This window comes from Chiloscyllium plagiosum, unplaced genomic scaffold, assembly GCF_037043375.1.
Source record: "Chiloscyllium plagiosum isolate Xiang-an unplaced genomic scaffold, Cpla_swu_hap1 HiC_scaffold_17, whole genome shotgun sequence".
NCBI classification, from domain to species: domain Eukaryota; kingdom Metazoa; phylum Chordata; class Chondrichthyes; order Orectolobiformes; family Hemiscylliidae; genus Chiloscyllium; species Chiloscyllium plagiosum.
In genome coordinates this window covers 51,914,278-51,927,919 of record NW_028270155.1, presented here as the reverse complement: position 1 = coordinate 51,927,919, position 13,642 = coordinate 51,914,278, and the positions used below count along the sequence as shown (strand labels likewise).

The following is a 13,642-nucleotide window of genomic DNA, read 5'->3' as shown; positions in this document are numbered from 1 at the left end:
GGACTGCAGATGCTGGAAACCAGAGTTTAGATTTGAATGGTGCTGGAAAAGCACAACGGGTCAGGCAGCATCCGAGGATCAGGAAAATTGACGTTTCAGACCCTTGATGAAGGGCTTTTGCAGGTAACAGCAAATCTCTACTTTTCTTTAGGTAATGCCTCACTCAATTAGAGTTAATCAAACTGGTTTGAATTTAAAGAAAGTTTGACAGTTAACTGTCAGTCACTAAATTAATGGTGCATTGTCCATGGTAACACCTTTACCAATCTAAGAGTCCACTTGCCAACTAATCAGCATTCTCTTTTCATAAAGTATAAGAAATCCTGCTCCCAGTTTTGCATTTTTCCTGTAATATATTGCTGAGCACACGACAAAATACTTTGACTAAATGTCCCTTTTTCAGAATTTTTTTTAATGATGTAACAAATTTACGTGATAGTCATTCAACCATGTTGACATGAAGAGAATCTCAATACATATGTGGAGCCTTTTTCTTCAAGTTTAGCATTTTTGGGGAGGAAGCCTTCAGTTTGCCTGCTTTCATTTACTCTCTTCCTTAACCCTTCTAGTGTTTAATTTCTGAAATTTCAACTTGAACGTTAACAAGGTCTCCTGTTGCAAGACCCCTTTACAGGGTTTTCCACAGTACTCCCTTATCAGAACACATATTTTCAGCAACATTTTGAGCAAAGATGTTGAGCTGGAGGGTGTAGAGAAAATCCCAATGTACAGCAGAGGCTGGGAGATGTTCTGTGGCACCAAGTTTATGATCCAATGTCTTCCATAGATCAGGATGGTGAGCAGAAATCCCTTTTGCTATCTCTGCCCCCTCTCTCCTGCCTGAGGCAGACCTTAATATCTTAAGTTGTCAATAGTGGTCTTCAGTTCTCCATTTTCTTCCTTACTCATGAACAATACACCAAATCAGTTGCACTAATATTAACAGTTAAATTTCTGCTAACATTCCCTGGCTTTCTATGTATCTGATGATCAATGAATAGGGATGTTCACAGTCAGGGAATTACATGCACACTCTCGGGAGGCTGTTTTTCTTTGAAGCAAATGAGGTCATTTTTTTGAAAACTTTTATAATTTGAAGTCTTCTTTCTCTGAACCAAAATCCCCTGCCATTCTGACTCTGGTGGTTATTTAAACCTTAGATGTTCAGCATCATCATTTTTTAACAATTATTCTTGGCTGTTGTCTTGGTGTAGTAAGTCTGCTTTCTTCGCATTCTGCAATTCAACTCATTTTTCTGAGATGCGCTTCCTCCCATTGGAATCAGCAGTGAGGTTCCACCATATCGGTTGTCAAGAACTTCCTGAGTGCAAACACACAGTAATAGTTACAGTCAGCTTTATCATCTGAACATCAGCAACATCTATATACCTATTACTGATACACGATGAACAGCTAACTCTTTAGAAGTAGTTTTTGTGAGAGTGGACTGTCACTTTTTCCCTTACTTTTCCCAACAGAATTAATATTATTAAAGTTGAAAGAAAATAGTAGGTTGTTGCAAACATTTGAATGATGACATCTAATACCTTACAGATAATGTTCCAGGCAAGACTATCACCATTCCCGGGTATGTCCTGTCCCACAATGGATGCGGCAAACTGGCGATACATTGGTAGACAATAGGAAGCGAGTTGCCCTGCAATCTTCATGATGTCTCAATTTAAACATGGCCAAAGCAACTTCCTGCCGAGTACTACATATTCTTATCCCAACCCCGTCAGCTGAGGAACCAATCCTCCTCTAAGTTGAGCACCACTTGGAGGAAATACCTAGTGAGGCAAAGTTGCAGCATGTACTCTGAAGAAGTTATTTCAATATCTCCCATCAACATGGCTCAGCAGCATCAGTGCTGTCTGAGCTGGTAGAATCCACCAGGACACAGATGCTAGAATGAGTCTGTGGTCAGTGGTAAAGGAACAACTGAAGGGAGAAATGAGAAATGTTTTTGACTTATCCTCATCAATCTACCTGCTGCAGATGTATTTGTCCATGATGGTGTCAGTAGGAGTGACTACGGCACAGAATTTGTGAAGACATACTCCCATAATTATATTGAGAATACCTTCCATTATGTTGTATGGCACTATAATTGACCAAAATGGGATAAACTTTGAGCAGAACTACAAAGTCAAGGCTGGCCATGCAAAAAGTTCTGTGGGCCATCAGCAACACCAGAATTGTACTCCAACAATCTGTAAATTCATGCACCGACATATCATCCACTCTATGATTACTATCAAGCCACGTGATTAACACTTAGAGTCATAGAGATGTGCAGCACGGAAACAAACCCTTCGGTCCAACTTGTCCATGCTGACCAGATACCCTAACCCAATCTAGACCCAACTGCAAGTACTTAGCCCATATCCCTGTAAACCTTTCCTTTCATATACCCAACCAGATGCCTGTTAAATGTTATAATTGTACCAATTGTACCACTGCGTTGCCAACAGAGGTAGTAGAGGCAGGTACGGTAGATTCATTTAAGGTGCATCTGGATAGATGCATGAGTAGGTGGGGAGCAGAGGGATACAGATGCTTAGGAATTGGCGACAGGTGTAGTCAGTGGACTTGGATCAGCTCAAGCTTGGATGGCCGAAGGGCCTGTTCCTGGGCTGTAAATTTTCTTTGTTCTCTTTGTTCTTTGTTTCAATCTCCACCACTTCCTCTGACAGCTCATTCCATACACTCACCACCCTCTGCGTGAAAAAGTTGCCCCTTAGGTTCCTTTTAAATTTTTCCCCTCTCACCCTAAATCTATTCCCTCTAGTTCTGGACTCCCCGACCTCAAGGAACAGACCTTGTCTCTTTGTCCTATCTATGCCCCTCATGATTTTATAAACTTCTATAAGGTCACCGCTCAGCCTCCGATGCTCCAGGGAAAACAGCCCCAGCCTATTCAACCTCTCCCTATAGCTCAAACCCTCCAACCCTGGCAACATCCTTGTAAATCTTTTCTGAATACGTTCGAGTTTCACAACATCCTTCTGATTGGAGGGAGACCAGAATTGCATGCAATATTGCAACAGTGGCCTAACCAATGTCCTGTACAGCTGCAACTTGACCTCCCAACTCCTATGCTCAATGTTCTGACCAATAAAGGAAAGCATACCAAATGTCTTCTTTACTATGCAACTACCTGCGACTCCACTTTCAAGGAACTATGAACCTGCACTCCAAGGTCTCTTTGTTCAGCAACACTCACTAGGTCCTTATCATTAAGTGTATAAGTGTATAAGTCCTGCTAAGATTCGCTTTCCCAAACTGCAGCACCTCACATTTATCTAAATTAAACTCCACCTACCACTTGTTTGATGAAGACAGTAGGAGGGCAAGCCAGGAGCATCTCCATTCCAGGATATTATTGTTGAAAATAAGGTATCAAGGCAAAGTTAAAAACATGACTACTTGCATGCCAAACAATGTGAGCAGCAAGTAATAGAGCAAAGAAATTCCACATCCAAAGGATCAGATCTATGTTCTGTAGACCTGTCGTATCCAGTTGTAATTGCATAGACAATTAAACAACCAACAGGAAGTCAACATCGTGCAAATATCTCCTTCCTAAAAGATAGGAGACTGCAAAGGCACTGGGCCCTAACAATGTTACAACAATAATACTGAAGAATTGTGCTCCATAAATTTCTGCATCCCACCAAGCTAATTGTCACTCCATCAATTCATTCTTGATCATCAGTAAAGTAATGGAAGGGGTTTCCAACAGTGCTATCAATCAGCATTTGCTTTGCATTAACCTGTTCACTGACACTCAGTTTGGATTCTGCCAGTGCCACTCAGCTCCTGACCTCATTACAGCCTTGGAGAAAGAAATGCTGAATTCCAGAGGTGAGGTGAGAGTGACAGCCCATGACAATAAGGCTACAATTGACTGAGAGTGGCATCAAGGCACCCTAGCATACCTGGAGTCAATGGGAATTAGAGGGAAATCTCTCCAACTCTTAGAGTCATATGTAGAACAAGAAAGATGGTTGTCATTGTTAGAGATCAGTTCATTCCAGGATATTATTGTTGGAGTTCCATAGGATAATGTCATTTGTTCAACCATCTGCAGTTACTTCATCTTCCCTCCATCATAAAGTCAGAAATGGGGATGTTCACTGATGATTGTACAGAGTTTAATACCATTTGTAATTCACCAACTACCGAAGCAAGCTAAGTCCAAATAGAGAGAACTAGATGATATTGATTTGGACTGACAAGTGGTAGGTAACATTTGCACCACAGAAGTGTCAATCAATGATCATCTCCATCAATTGCTGAATCCTCCACTATCAACATGCTGGGGGTTACCATTTGACTAGAAATTGAAGTGGATGAGCCATATAAATACAGTAGCTAGAAAAGCTAGGAATCCTGCAGCGAGTAACTGACCTCCCCAAAGCCTGTCCACCATCTACAAGGCCTAAACCTGGAGTGTAATGGATTACTTGCCTGTACGAGTGCAACTCCAACAATATTCAGATATATAATGCCATCCAGGATAAATCCATAAACACTCATTCCTTCACCAATTACAATGCAGTCATGTGTACTATCTATAAACTCTTCAATCAGATCTGTGATAGTAGGGATTGTGAGAGCAGGAGCCTGTTAGAGTGGGAACACACATGTTATAAATCAGTTGGTACTCCTTGGTGACCATTGCTGGCTCAGAGCTCATGACCCAAAGTTTTAGCTTATCATCCCTCTTGGGTCATGAGTACCAAGTTAGGAAGCTTTAATCTAGAAGCATAAGGGCAGCAGGTACACAGGAATTCCACAACCTGTAAATTTGTCTCCAAATCACACAACAAAACTGTCTTGGAAATTTTTGGCTGTTCCTTTATTTTCTTTGAGTCAAAATTCTGGAATTCCTTCCCTAACATTATGGGTCTACCTAGACTAAATGGACCACAGTGGGTTGAGAATGCACTCCACCACCACTTTCTGAAGGGCAACTAGGGATGGGCAATAAATGTTGGCCTACATCCCCTGAAAAAAAAGCCCAAATCCAATCCCCCTCCACAAAGAATTGTGTTTAGTCCACTCTTGTGCTAAAATAAATTTATGTCTCTGATTAAAAAAAAGCTTCTGGATGCTGGTGTTCATTAATATGCTTTGTATTCAATACATGCAAAAGGTTTTTTATGAATTTTCCAAACAAGCACACTCATGAGAAACCTCAATCAGCCAGCAGCCTGACCTGACAATGGCTCTGTCACTACTCCAATCCTGTCACTGTGACTTTTATTTGGTTTCAAAGCCCATGTAGCAGTTGGCAAAGTGACATGAGGTGAAACTGCAAGCTGTTTGTCAATGGGTTACCAATACTGCAATATCAGGAAGGACATTTTTTTTACCAGTGAGCTTTTGCAGTTACTTCAAAGTGCTGAGGGGCTTAGTGACAGTAAATACTGTCGAATCGAAACGAGATGTAAAATTGCATAATCAGAAATGTAATGATAATTGGGATATTTCTGACATGTACCACTTTTTCCTAGATTTCTGTTCAACTTACTTCTTTGGATTTCACCTCATTTTCTTTTTTATTACATTCTTAACCTACCATCTGCAACACATTGAAGCAAAAAATTTTGTTGTTTAATTTGTTGTTTTAAAACAGAAAGGAAACTAATTCACATTCATTTACGCCTCACTCTGCTGTCAAGAGCTTGGAGAAAATTGCTTGGTGTGATTGCTAGGCACCTCCCCAGAATCACACAGCTGAGATCAAGCACTCACCATCTGGGGGAATCGCCTGCTGTTCCTCTTTCATTCATGTAGTCTCTTTATAATGATCAGTGTTGCGAATATCCAAACCGTTACAATGTTCAGTTGGTAGGAGTGTCAAAAATGGCAGGAATGAGGCAAAAGTAGACGTACCTCAGTGGGAGAGCTGTGTCTTGTCATAGTGACACACTCATTCTGTTGTCAAAGACAATGGAATCATGCCTGGCAGCCTAATGAGGAAGAACTGGAGAAATGTATCAAAACATTGTCTCCATTCATGGGATAACTTGGATTATTTTGGTTAAAGTAAAATTAAATAAATGAAAATAACACGGAGAATGGCATGTATTCAATTTTTAAAAACTCATGACATGGTGCAGAACTGACACACAAAAGCAAATTTACTATAGCTGCTGGAATTCTGAAATAAAAACTGAAACTTGCAGGGAACACTCAGCAGATCTAGCAATTCCTGTAGAGAGAGAAATGCAGTCAATATTTTAAGATTGTGAACTTTCATCAGAACATGCAATTATTTGAAGTACATGAAAGAATCTCGACAAGGCAAACTGCAACAGATGTGACCTGGGAAACAACAGTAAAATCTGAATCAGAATTTGATCCATTTTCCTTTTTTAGATCAGTTCATGAACACCGCACCTACATTTGGATGGAAGTGGGGTGGATATTCTCTGGATGAGTTTAGCATTGGAAGTACAATGTTGTTTGAGCCCTTACAGTTTTGAATAAGGTTGAAAAAGGAATTATGGACATATTGTTGAGGCTTTTTGTTTTGCACTCAACAGGACAATTCACAAGGATTTCCAAAGTAGGGTCAGAGTCATAAAGCATGGAAACACACTCTTTGGCCCAACTCATCCATGCCGACCAGGTTTCCAAAACAACTAGTCCCATTTGCTGCTGTTTAGCCTATATCCCTCTAAACCTTTCTTATCCATGTACCAGTCCAAATGTCATTTAAATATTGTAGTTGTACCCACCTCTACTACTTTTTCTTGCTGCTCGTTCTATGTATGCATCTGTGTTAAATGGTTGCCCATCAGGGTCTATTTGTCAATCTTTCCCCTCTCACCTTAAACCTATGCCCTCTAGGTTTGGACTCACCTCTTCTGGGGAAAAGACCTTGGCTATTCACCTTATCTATGCCCCTCATGATTTTATAAACCTTCATAAGGTCAACATGCAGACTCCTATCCTTTAGGGACAAAAGGTCTCATGCCCGAAACGTCGATTCTCCTGTTCCTTGGATGCTGCCTGACCTGCTGCGCTTTTCCAGCAACACATTTTCAGGACAAAAGGTCTCAGCCTATCCAGCCTCTCCTTATAACACAAATCCTCCAGTCTTGGTAATTGTACATCTTTGTTGCACCCTTTTCAGTTTAATATCATCAAGTAAAGATGCATCAATGTTTATAATATATGAAAGGAGAGTGTTGATTGGTTGCCAGGTGGACTCTGATTGTAAAAGGTATTGCAATGGATAATGCACCAGTGAGATGAATACTAACAGTTAGCTGGAAAGTTTTGCTTAAATTTTAACCAGGAAGTTAAGTCTCGTTGATCAGGATATTGCAATGAGAAATGAACCAGAGAATGACTCACCTATTTTACTGAGTTCAAAAAGGCACAGTTATGTGGATGTTCTTTCCCCCTAGACAGACAGAACCTTGTGTATTCATGCATGTAACTTTCAGTATACACAAAGCCTGCGTGTCAATCCTACATTGCTTGTAACATAACTTTTCACATATCCAGGATTATTTAATAAATGTTGCCCAGTTACAGAGTCACATCTAATGCTGAACTCAGTGATTTGCGTTTTGCAGGCATAAGTTAGTTGGGCACGGCCAGCACCCTACATCTTTTAAACAATGTTGAAAAATCATTGAAACGCTTTTTCTTAAGAGCTACCCAAATTCTGTACAAACATGTGACTATTTGTAAATGTCACAATTTTGTCAATACACCGTTATTAGGTATGCATGGCTACTTTCAGGGACATTAGTATATGCTATACTCAAACCTCCATAGGGAAGAAAAAAATAAATACTACTGAAAAGTGTCTGGATCAGTGTTTTCAGATGGCACTATGTTAGTTAACAGAATAAGTAGCATAGATGAGAGTAGGAAGTTACAAAGAAACATGGGCAAAGTGAATGGGAAAACTATTTTGCAGATCTAGTTAATTGTGGAGGAGTCAGAAGCCATTTACTAATAAGCAGAAACTGAGGTAGTTTCTCAATGATATAACTGAGTGTGGGAGGTCAAGGGGAGTTAAGGTGTCCATGCACACAATTGCTAAAAGCTAGCGTGCTGATAGAAGAAATCCTAAAGGATAATAGAATGTGTTACGGTCCAGACCAAACCCCTTCAAAATATTAGTAGATAATCTAGACTCTAACTTTTTCTTATTGTGCAAGGTTTGTGAAGGTTTGTAGCTCAGGTTGAGATTTAGGGTGTAGGTTTGCTCACTGACCTGTAGGTTTGATATCCAGACGTTTCATTACCTGGCTAGGTAACATCATCAGTGGCGACCTCCAAATGAAGCGAAGCTGTTGTCTCCTGCTTTCTATTTATATCTTTCTCCTGGATGGGGTTCCTGGGGTTTGTGGTGATGTCATTTCCTGTTCATTTTCTGACGGTTTGATAGATGGTATCTAGATCTATGTGTTTGTTTATGGCATTGCTGTTGGAGTGCCAGGCCTCGAGGAATTCTCTGGCATATCTTTGCTTTGCCTGTCCCAGGATAGATGTGTTGTCCCAGTCGAAATGGTGTTTTAGGGAGAGAGGGTTGTGTCTTTTTGTGGCTAGCTGGTGTTCGTGTATCCTGGTAGCTAACTTTCTTCCTGTTTGTCCTGCATAGTGTTTCTGGCAGTCCTTGCATGAAATTTTGTAGACGACGTTGGTTTTGTCCATGGGATGTACTGGGTCTTTTAAGTTTGTTAGTTTTTGTTTGAGAGTGTTGTTGGGTTTGTGTGCTACTAGGATTCTGAGGGGTCTTAGTAGTCTGGCTGTCATTTCTGAAACTTCTTTGATGTATGGTAAGGTGGTTAGAGTTTCTGCCTGTGTTTGGTTTGCTTGTCATGGTTTGTTCTTGAGGAATCTGCGGACTGTATTTTTTGAGTATCCGTTCTTCTTGAATATGTTGTATAGGTGGTTCTCCTCTGTTTTCCGAAGTTCTTATTGTAAAGGGACATGTAAGCTGTTGCAATCCAGATTTGATTGGTCAAACCAATGGATTTAAGGCAAACACACATTATTCATCCACCACAATTAAAGTACAACAAAAGAAAAAAGGAATTGAAATAATTTTAATCTATTGGGAGACTTAACAGAATAATAGCTATATTAACTATTAGGGGAGATGATGGCATAGTGGTGTTAATGTTAGACTATTCAATAAATGACCTGGGTTTGAATCCTGCTATGGCAAATGATCGAGTTGAATTCAATAATATCTGGAATTAAGAATCTACTGATGACCATGAAACTATTAGGGGCGGCACGGTGGCTCAGTGGTTAGCACTGCTGTCTCACAGCAGCAGGGTCCCAGGTTTGGTTCCAGCCTTGGGCAACTATCTGTGTGGAGTTTGCACATTCTCCCCGTGTCTGCGTGGGTTTCCTCCGGGTGCTCCGGTTTCCTCCCACAGTCCAAAAATGTGCAGGTCAGGTGAATTGGCCATGTTAAATTGCCCATATTGTTAGGTGCAATGGTCGGAGGGAGTGGGGTCGGTGTGGACTTGTTGGGCCGAAGGGCCTGTTTCCATGCTGTAGGGAATCTAATCTAATTAGTTATTCTAACATCCCATAAACACATCCTTGGCAAAAATCAAATTCAGAAAATAGATTATCTCACATACAACTCTGGTAGCAGTAAGAGAACCCCCAGCTTTTAGCTGTAACTAAGGAGGGAAATAAAGTAGTTTCCACTTCTTGAAGACCCCAACATCAACTGCTTAAAACTAAAACGGAAAATCCTCGTTCTGTGGGAGCACGATCACACCCATTCAGGCCGCTTCTATTGTTCCAACTTAAAGAAAATCCCAAGGCCTCACAAGTTGTTTATCTAGTGGCTTTGGGAGACTGCTCAGCATCTCTTCTTTAAAACCTCTCTTCAAAAAATGAACAAAATACACCTCTTAAAGCCATAGCATCATCACAAATACTAACCTCTATTTTAATTGTGTTTGAATGAAAAAGTGGAGAAGTGATACTTCAGATGTACAGGAACCCATCTATTGTATTGCATTCATTTTTGGGCACTGGATATCAGGAACAAAATATTAATATCTGAAAGAGGGTACAGCTCTGAATCTTAGGTATGTTGCCAGGTCTAAAAGGACAGGATACATTTTGAGGATAGGTTGAATTGACTTGTTTCGTATTTGTGTTGATCTAAATATGGTCTTTAAAATAATAAAGGGATTTTATAAAGTTGAAAATTTAGGAAGAAAAATATCTGTTTTCTGGTGTAGGAAAATCCAGAATTCAGAATAAGGGCCATAATATTAAAATTAGAGCCTTTGCTCTAGGACAGATATCAGTAGAATGTTGTAACCATATAATAAGGTAAAGTTTGAATTCTCCTCCTCAAAAAGCTGTTGATACTTCTCCAAATTTTTTTTTTCAAGATTGAGAATGATAAGGCGTTGTTAATTCAGAGTGTCAAGGGATATGGGACGAAGACAATTATGTTAAGGTACAATGGAATAGCAAAACTTGCATGACAGTTTGGCACCGAAATTGGTAGTGTAATGGACATTGAAGAAGTTATCTCAGAATACAAAGGGATCTTAATCAGATCGGTCAATGGGCTGAAGAATGGCAGATGCAGTTTAATTTAGATAAATGTGAGGTGTTGCATTTTGGTAAGACAAATCGAGGTTGGAGGGTTTGAGCTATTAAGAGAGGCTGAATCGGCTGGGGCTATTTTCCCTGGAGTGTCAGAAGCTGAGGAATCACCTTTATAGAAGTTTGTAAATCATGAGGTGCATGAATAAGGTAAATAGTCAAGGTCTTTTTCTCAGGGTAGTGGAGTCCAAAGGTAGAGGGCATAGGTTTAAGGTGAGAGGGGAATATATAAAGGGTACCAAAGAGGAAACTTTTTCATGCAGAGGGTATTGCATGTATAGAATAAGCTGCCAGAGGAAGTGGTGGAGGCTGGTACAATGACAACACGTTAAAGGCATATGGTTGGGTATATGAGTAGGAAGGATTTAGAGGGATATGGATTAAATGCTGGCAAATGGGACTAGATTAATTTAGGTTATCTGATTGCTATGGACAAGTTGGACCAAAGGGTCTGTTTCCATGCTGTACACCTCTATGACTCTATGACTTGTTCCTGTTCCAGCATCTTATAGACCTTTTGGTTGAGGTGTTATATTGATCCACTATCAAAGAATCTCTCAGCATTAGGTAAGAAAACCCAAAAAGGACATGATCCAGGTACAGGGAAAATGGTGGCTTTGGAAGGATACAATCTCATCCCGTTGATAAATGCCAGCTTGAATGTATGTTGGGCGTATGTAATAAGTTGTTACATTCTTGTGTTTTGTCTTAAGAGTAAATGGGACACAACCCAAGACAAGACTAACATGCATTTAGCAGCACAATCCTCCCTACTCCTCACTTTCCAGCAATACTATTTTAATGAATCTTCAGCAACTTTCAAAATAGCTTCTCATTGATTTCTCCGGGCTGTTGTTTCAATTCTTTAAGTGCTTTCTGTAGTTGATACATGTTGAAGGATTTACAGTGAGTGTTGTGACAGGTGCTGAAGGAGATTTTCCTAACTTCAAAGCCTCTACACAACTAAAGAGACTGACTGACACTGGAGTAGAACAGAGTCTGGGGACAAATACCGAAAATGGTTTGCTCTGTGGCATTATTTTCAAATAAATACTAGCTGTGGTTGCTTCCTCTTAATTGTATGGACAGCAGCAAAGGAAAAGAAGAAAGAATAAGTGGAAGAGGGAAACAGCAAGGAATAAGCAATTTTTCTAGCCACATTTGGCCTGGGGTATGCATGGAGAAGTTAACTGAGTGCAATAACAGAAACCACAGCTCCAGGTCCCCATTCACCAAAGTCCCACTGTTTAGCATCAATTTGGTCAGTGATGATCACAGTGTCCACAATGCAAAAATAAAAAACACCAAAAAATATACATTTGAAATAAATTTTAAAATGAATTAATTCCATTTTACATACACCAGTCCTCAGTTTAAAATTGTATCTGTCATCCTTGTGGCTTTGCTTAATCTCATGCTCTAATGCAGTACTACGCTAATGTCATGATTTGGAGATGCTGGTGTTGGACTGGGGTGTATAAAGATAAAAATCACACAACATCAAGTTATAGTCCAACAGGTTTAATTGGAAGCACTAGCTTTCAGAACGACACTCCTTCATCAGGTGGTTCATCAACCACCTGAAGGAGCAACGCTCCGAAAGCTAGTGCTTCCAATTAAAGCTGTTGGATTATAATCTGGTGTTGTGTGTTTTTAACTTTCTACACTAATGTCTACACCATAGCTGGTGGTATGGAGCTGACTTTCAGTGAATGAAGTTATATTTACTGACCTTGAACATTCGTGAGAGATCATTGCAACTCTTGCAGATCTGCATCCAATATATGGGTTGCTTGATTCTTGGCATCAACTGATTGCTGTCAGCTCCCATTGCCTTTGGAATACATTTCTGAAGATGGCCTGACCCTCTTTTACAGACACATGGCATCTTTCCCACTTTCCACCTCACCTCCCATTACATAGAATACATCGCTGGAATATCGTGGAGCCTGTACTCTCTCCCATGTTGTACCATTCTTCACTGTCTCCCAGGTCAGATTAAATTCCTGTACAACTATCAAGACTGGCTTCAGCCATAATGTAGAGAAAGTGAGGACTGCAGATGCTGGAGATCAGAGTTGAGAGTGTGATGCTGGAAAAGCAAAGCAGGTCAGGCAGCATCTGAGGAGCAGGAGAATCGACATTTCGGGCATAAGCCCATCATCGGGTATAAACCCTTCATCATTCCTGATGAAGGGCTTATGCCCGATAACATTGATTCTCCTGCACCTTGGATGCTGCCTGACCTGCTGTGCTTTTCCAGCATCACACTCTCGACTTCAGTCACAATGTACCTGTACCTGTCCTTTAAAAGGTTAGACTAGCTTTAAACAGTGTTGGTTAGCTTTAACTGTTGTTAGCCAATGGTGATTTGGACCAATCATTGGTACAGTTGGTGCCAGGTGCACACAAAAAACATTCAAATGAGAGCAGAAAACACATGGCCAGCACATTGCCTGCTTTACAATCAATAGAAGCAGGTTAAGTGCCTATTGTGATCCCAGTATACCAAACATATTTAGAAAGAAAAAAGACATAGTCAGAGAGAGAAAGAGACAAAGGTAAAAAGGCGTAAGAGATACTGAGGGAGGATATTTCTGGAAATACATCCAGGGAAGTTATTTGGGTGGAACTGAGAAATAAGAAAGGGATGATCACCTTATTGTGATTGTATTATAGACTCCCGAATAGTCAGAGGGAAATTGAGAAACAAACTTGTAAGGAGATCTCAGCTATCTGTAAGAATAATAGGGTAGTTATGGTAGGGGATTTTAACTTTCCAAACATCGATTGGGACTGCCACAGTGTTAAAGATTTAAATGGAGAGGAATTTCTTAAGTGTGTACAAGACAATTTTCTGATTTAGTATGTGGATGTACCTACGAGAGAAGGTGCAAAACTTGACCTACTCTTGGGAGATAAGGCAGGGTAGGTGACTGAGGTTTCAGTGGGGGAGCACTTTGGGGCCAGCGACCATAATTCTGTTTGCTTTAAAATAGTGATGGAAAAGGATAGACCA

At 40.3% G+C, this 13,642-nt stretch overlaps 1 long non-coding RNA gene across 1 annotated transcript; it reads right to left on the bottom strand.

The window, feature by feature from the left end:
- Positions 1 to 226: 226 nt before the first annotated feature.
- Positions 227 to 8,372, bottom strand: LOC148147338 (uncharacterized). The gene is made up of 3 exons (XR_015759879.1): positions 8,249 to 8,372; positions 5,764 to 6,223; positions 227 to 1,321 (listed from the first exon to the last, which is right to left on the bottom strand). It is a non-coding gene; the product is annotated as an uncharacterized LOC148147338 (long non-coding RNA).
- Between the last annotated feature and the right edge of the window lie 5,270 nt (positions 8,373 to 13,642).